This window comes from Etheostoma spectabile, unplaced genomic scaffold, assembly GCF_008692095.1.
Source record: "Etheostoma spectabile isolate EspeVRDwgs_2016 unplaced genomic scaffold, UIUC_Espe_1.0 scaffold352, whole genome shotgun sequence".
NCBI lineage: Eukaryota > Metazoa > Chordata > Actinopteri > Perciformes > Percidae > Etheostoma > Etheostoma spectabile.
The window spans coordinates 1,080,650-1,087,575 of NW_022605591.1; the positions used below are offsets into that span (position 1 = coordinate 1,080,650).

At 44.3% G+C, this 6,926-nt stretch overlaps 1 protein-coding gene and 1 non-coding gene across 2 annotated transcripts in view; one reads left to right on the top strand and one right to left on the bottom strand.

Annotated features, from left to right (window-relative positions):
* The window catches only part of trmt44 (tRNA methyltransferase 44 homolog), a 42,550-nt gene that overhangs the window by 20,857 nt on the left and 14,767 nt on the right, over positions 1–6,926 (top strand). The window lies entirely within an intron of this gene.
* Positions 1,456–1,537, bottom strand: trnas-uga (transfer RNA serine (anticodon UGA)). Its single transcript has one exon. It is a non-coding gene; the product is annotated as a tRNA-Ser (tRNA).

Genomic DNA, 6,926 nt, shown 5'->3' on the forward strand with positions numbered 1-6,926 from the left:
TACTCTGAATGCAGCACACAACAGTTCAATTCAGTGATAGATAATTTTTATGGGGATTACGAGGACTGAATGCAAAAGATCGTAGAAGGGGGTGGGTGCCCATGATGAGGATGCAAATGAGGGTAATCTCGGAAACAACAAGGTGCTTGCTGGGATTGAACCAGGATCTCCGGTTTACTAGGACTAGGCATTTAACCAACTAAGCCACAGCACTCCATGAAATATGTGTAATGTTAAGTATTAAGTTCTCTTTTACCTAGAATAAAGCTATAACTACCGTTATACTGAGGCGCGTAAGTATTGGCAGTAACTGTTACAAAAGTAACGCAAATAAGTAAGGTATCCTTTTTGCTTTAACACAAGGAATAATAAAGTTTATTACAATTACCACTTTCATTAATCTTAACCTTGTTTAAACAACAAGAAACACAAACATTAAATAGAGCCAGGAAGCTCACGTCCACCATGGTGGACCAGTCACCATTTAACCACAGACGGGGGATAGCGTTCCGGGCCCAGCACTCTTTCCAGATCGTTGCAGAAGCTTAGCAGAGTGTGGCGGCAATAACCCAAAATGAGAGAAATTGACTCGTGGGGGACTCCATAGGGAGGTAGTCCAGGCACGTCCACCTGGGAGTAGGTATTGGGTAAGGTGACTTGACTAGGTGGAGGGATTAGTATCTCCAAACTGCGGGTGCTAGCCTCGGAGATCAACCCAAGTCGCTCTGAAAAGGGAAGTTGGGGTTCCCTGCGGAGCTGCTTGACAAAGATGGGAGTTCGGAACATGTTCACTAGCTCATTGTAATCTTGCAGACAGGCAAACCGTAGGAGGCGCTGTAGTTAGTGGTTTTAAAGCACCTGTCTTGTAAACAGAGATCCTGGGGCCAATTCAAGCAGTGCCTGATAATCAGTTTAATACTTTTGTTATCAGCCATCAAGATTGTATATATTTGGTATTGATTTTTGACTATAGTGCTTAAAAAGACTTATTAAATTTTGACCAGTTGTGGATGTTGAGGGGGGGGGGGGGCCAAGAATACATATTGAAGGGAAAGGGGTTGGACCATTTTTAACTGCTTTCAAAACTGTTTAGTTGGGCTAAGTGGAACGTGTAACCAGGGAACCCTGTGACATCACTGTCGGGTGGGGTTTCAGGTGCATGTGATGCTGACTGAGGTGAAATAAACAGGAACTTTATCGGTCAAGGCACGTTGGGCGCTGACTGCCTGATTTTAACATCTTTGATGCTGCTGGAATGAAAATTAATGAATTGATTATTTGATATTAGTTGACTATATCGGGATATGCAACTGAAGGAAGAATCACAGGGTCGTCATGGATCTAAGAAGAGGGAGCCAATTTGGAAGGATCTGCACCGCCTATAAACTGTAATTTCTCAAAATATCATCCTCCCCTATATGTCACTAAATTCTTATTTATTCTGTAGATGGAAATCGCTGTGAGCAGGGTTTGAACCTGCACAGGGAGACCCCATTGGATTTCAAGTCCAAAGCCTTAACCACTCGGCCATCACAGCTGTAAAATACCATTGGGTTTTACAATGGAGAACCCCTGAGGCCTGACAGACTCCATTACAGTTAGTACCATCAATCAGACAAAGATAGAGCCTTGGGCAGTTCTGAATGACTGATGGGGATTCCCAAACACTTCAGTTCCAAAGGATCATTCAAATCTTGAAGGTATTTCAGGTGTAATGTGGGTAGTTAATCCACCCCCTTTAGATGATCTGATTCATTCCGAACCCGTCCAGATGAATTGTTAACAAGTTATTTAACACAAGTCAATGAGAAACCATAAAGTGTACAGACCAAGATAGCAGCAGCGCGTCAACATCAGAAAACTGTTTTGGTTGTGCACCGACCAAGAAAATGCCACGCAACAGAATGCATGCTCACACCCACAAGGGGTGTTGCAGGAGGCCGTTACCCTGGACTTCCACCAACTGCGGATCCACTCGGCTTCGTTTTGGTCTGCTCCGTGATCCGCACAGTCGCTCACCACCCACCAGGTGGATTTGTTGCAGGCCATGCCGGGACCACTGAAGTCACATGGACCCAGGATCTCGTGATTCATGTTGATCAAGCGTATAACAGGGATGTAGTTTCTATAAACAGCACCACAAAACCTGCTGACTGACCTCGGCAGAACTCTGCTATAGCCCGAGTGCTGCGCAAGTTTCCTGTAGTTTGATGGTGTGTACACGAAGCCTACTACTATAAAGTCGTGCGATGTAGGGTTCTGTGTTAAATGTAAAAGTGGCTTTTTTCATTTGCGACCAGGGCTCTTTAATGAGTAGATGGGGTTGGGGTAGACATGAGGATGGTAGGCAAAACGAGGTAATGACTGAAACAACAAGAGACTGCAGGGATTTGAAACCTGGATGACCTGTGTATAGACAGGCACTTTAACCAGCTAAGCCACGCGACCCAAACTTGAGTAACTCACAAACAAAACAACAAAACCTACTCTCATTCAGAAGCAATGGAGAGCGGTGCAAATATTTCATCAGAGTAGTGATGGCTTGTGGTAAGAAATTGGTACGATTCAGTTGGTTTTAGCCGAACGTAGAAGTGCTCTGTGTAGCGCTTACCAGAGGGAAGGAGCTGGAACAGGTGTGTACGGGGGAGTATGGATTGGGAGAGGGCGGGAGGCCATCCGCTCATCACACTGCAACACTTGATGAGTGTCACGGTGGAAATCTAACCCGTGATTCCCCATAATGGCTGACCTAACATTGCAGCCCACCTGCCTCTATGAAGAGCATTCACTCCACTGGGATAGACTGTTTTCAGCCACATATAATGCTATAAGACACAGAACAGCACAAGTGTACCACTTTTGTGCTCTGGAAAAGCATTAGCAAAATGGATAACTCTTGGTAGCGACCGGGTTAAGAGTTACAGAAAATCATAGCAACGAACAGGCGCGCTGCTGGGATGTTTGGAACCAGGCTTTGTCTATGGGTACACAGAAAGGCGGCGTTATAGCCCACTCAAGGCTACGCACAGGCCACTTTGAGAACAGAACGAAGCCTGTTTGCAATGGAAATTTACAATGAGATAGAGGGAACAGTGTTGCTTCCTATGCCATCTTCGCATCCAGCCAGGACAGCAGGGGAACCCTTGCGAACTGCTTGCAAATGATAAACAGCTGCGTACATGTCTGAGCCAGACCGCACTCTAGGGACTCCTGTTCATAGGCAGGGCCGACTACGAGGGACACACAGAAGGCTCCAATGCGAGGTCCTTGAAGAGATGAGAGACCCTTTCCCCGCAAAGCCATGGTTAAAAGCCCGAGCCTCCTATGACATAAGTCCCTCATCACATAGACAGGTTCATAACCACTGCCCTCGCGGTAAGGCACATTTTCCCAACGAACTGAAAACAGCTGTTATCAGGCGATTATCTGTCATGGAAGAGCCATGAAAAGCTTTAGAAACACAAGTTCTGAACTTTAGTGTCCTCCTCAAACAGTAACATAGCGTTTGCTGGCGGGGGCGTGTCTGTTTTATTCTCCCATGGTAAACAGTATTGACCTCAATTACGGTGAGGCTGCTATAACCTCAGCGACGAACCGCATCATTGTGTGGCAGGCAATGGCAGGAGGCAGCCCTAGAGCTGCCAGGTAAGGACTAAAATTCTGTAGTTTAAAAAACGTTATAAATCTTCACCCGAAAGTTGCAAAAACACCTACAACGACAAAAAGGATTTTATTCGCCCCTTTATGTAAAGGGATGATGGTACAAAAAAAGCATCAACATGTCATATAGTTGCTCTAGATAAATCGACATGGCTTCATCTTGGTATGCATGTTAGTTTCACGAAACCCATGTGGAAACACTTTATTAAGTGAGGAACCACGGAGCCTGGGATTTGGACCAGGATATCCTGTTTACGAGACAGGCGCTTTAACACTACGCTAACAGCGCTCTGGCAAGCTAAGTCTGTCATTGCAAAATATAATGACATAGTGAAAAATATCGGTAATATGTTTCAAACTAAGTCTAAATTTGGAAGACCTTGTGTTGAAAATGCAAGACGTTAAGGTCTAGCCGTATCAAACAGCCACGCACGAACAATTGACTGTTTCAGTATCACAGGTCTCTATAGAACAGCCAAATAAACCCAGATTAGGCCTAGATGTGGACCAGGTGTAGAGGTTGACTGTTTATATTCACAAGAGTACTCTGGCTTAAATAGACAGTTGTGTCCACCGAGACTTGAACTCGGATCACTGGCATAAAGATTGGAGACAATGGGGTATACCATCATAACCACTGGACAAACCCAACTGTCTCACTCGACAGGATCCACATTGGTCTTGCGAGGCTACGGCTTCTCGGACTTACAAAATATTAACCATTCCTCTCTCCATAGCTCTTGAAAGGCACACAATCAGTTATGGCTGAAACCTTAAGTCATGTTTAGATAAGAGCTACAGCGTTGGACTACAGAGAAGATGAGGGACACAAAGCAAAGTCAAGACCACAGAGTTTAATTAATAGGGCTCGAATGCACACACAAAACACTGCTACTAAACGAGCGAGTAGAATAGGTGCTGTGCAACTAACCCATTTACTCAGTGTGGTTGATAATGCGAGATGGCTTGACCGAAACGCTAGTAGTGGCTTTGCGGTCTGTATTTCAATTCAGTATCTTGTAGCGCAAATTGCTTAATATTCACCACTACGCAGCATGTACGACGAATAAGCGTGGAGTCAGATTCCAATACCATGTAGCACTGAAAATTGGTAGTTCTGTGAGAGGGAGGAAAAAGCGCAACTCATGTAAGGAAGGGGATTGATCCAGACTTCCCAGTGGGAGACATGCGACCGCGACAAGACGTCAGCGTCCATTGAGAACGCTCAGCCATACGATCTTAGCTTGTTTATGCAGTATAAGGTGACCACTAAGGTCTATATAAAAGAGACTTCAGATACAGTATTAGGGGACCCTAAGGTCTATATAAAAGAGACTTCAGATACAGATTAGGGGACCCTAAGGTCTATATAAAAGAGACTGTCAGATACAGTATTGAGGGACCACTACAGGTCATATAAAAGAGGACTTCAGATACAGTTTAGGGGACACTAAGGTCTAATAAAAGAGGGACTCAGATACAGTATAGGGCCACTAAGGTCTATATAAAAGAGACTTCAGATACAGTTTTAGGGGACCACTAAGGTCTATATAAAAGAGACTTCAGATAAGTATCAGGGACCACTAAGGTCTATTAAAAGAGAATCTTCAGATACAGTATTGGACCACTTAACCGCGTCTATATAAAAGAGACTCAGATACAGTACTAGGACCATAAGGTCTATATAAAGGACTTAAAGTATTGGGACCACTAAGTCTATAAATACCAGAACAGTATTGGACACTAGTATAGAGACTTCAGATACATATTAGGGACCTAAGGCCGGACTATATAACTTGTAAAAGCATCTAAAAGCTACATGTTATAGGACCTTTAAAGTTGTTGTAGGAATTTTATTTTAGGAGTGTTTGGGCAAAAATCCATAATAATTTTCAGCATATGTAATTTAGTCGTCTGAGAAACTAGAGTTCTGCACCTTCTCTTAGCTCTGTATTCAGGCTTCAGAAATCTAGCAGTCACGGGAGACTTTGGACAGTCACAGTTCATTTCGAGAAGAGAAAAGAGAGAAAATTCAGCCTTGGTGCAGAAATACAGCCACTAGAGCCAGTCCCACAATGAGCTTTCCTGAGTATGTGCCATTTTTGTGTCTGTAGCTTTAAATGCTATTGTGGAGGAGAGTTGGAGGAGAGGTGGAGGGTGGGGGTGTGGCCTTGACCATCAACATTGCTTTACTTGTTTGCAAGACATGATGTCTCTCTCTTTTTCATGGACGAGTCAAATTCTCTGGGCGGGCTGCCTGTACACGATCCGTGCTGCCTGCACGATCCGTCCTGCGCATGCGCAGATGATAATCCTGACGTACGTGAATATAAGACACTGCACAATCTGTTTTTAATAGTAGTAGTCTGCTGTTAGCTTTCACCAGAAAGCTGATGTGGGTTTAGCTAACAGTTAATTCGACAAACTACTAGTTGAGACAGCATGTAAAAGAGCCTCAAAACTGAAAATAACCGTTAAAATATTTAACAGCTGTTACGTCAGTTCTACGTTAATCATTTAAAATACAATCACTCAATAATTGTCTTTATTAATACTGTAAAGTCCTAATTTAGCTGGAGCCTGCTTTTCCCAGTGTTTAGTTTGAGTAACGTTATTTTAGACAGAATCAAGCTGTCAGTTGGCGGTTGGCCGAAATAGCTGTTAGCTAAACTAGCTTCAGCTTCCCGTTGGAGGCTAACGGAACAGATCGTGCAGTGTCGTAAATCCTTGTACTTCATGATTATCATCTGCGTATGTGCGAACACCTTGCGCATGCGCTGGACTGATCGTGTACCGACACGGGCAAAGCAGAGAAAGGGGAGGTAATCTTTCCCCTTATGACCTCATAAGGAGAAGATTCCAGATTGGCCCATGTGAGCTTTCATTTTCTCAAAGGCAGAGCAGGGTACCCGGGGCTCGGTTTTACACCTATCACCATTTCTAGCCACTGGGGGACCATAGGCAGGCTGGAGGAACGCATATTAATGTTAAAAAAAACTCATAGATGTCAAGTGACATTTAATGCCATGGGACCTGGTGGATGCTTCATCCACACAAAGCACATTGCTATCACTAGATGAGTGACAGCTTTGTTTGGCCCTTTTTCAGTTACCAGGGTGGCGTGGGGGCATGGCGGAGATAGAAAGCTAGCTAGCTAGCTAACTAGCCACCGCTAGTTTACTTGCTGCTTCCGCTATGCTTTCATGCTGCATTGGTTACAAAAAATGTGCCAAACAGCCGGCTGGATCTAATAGCCCCCCCCCCCC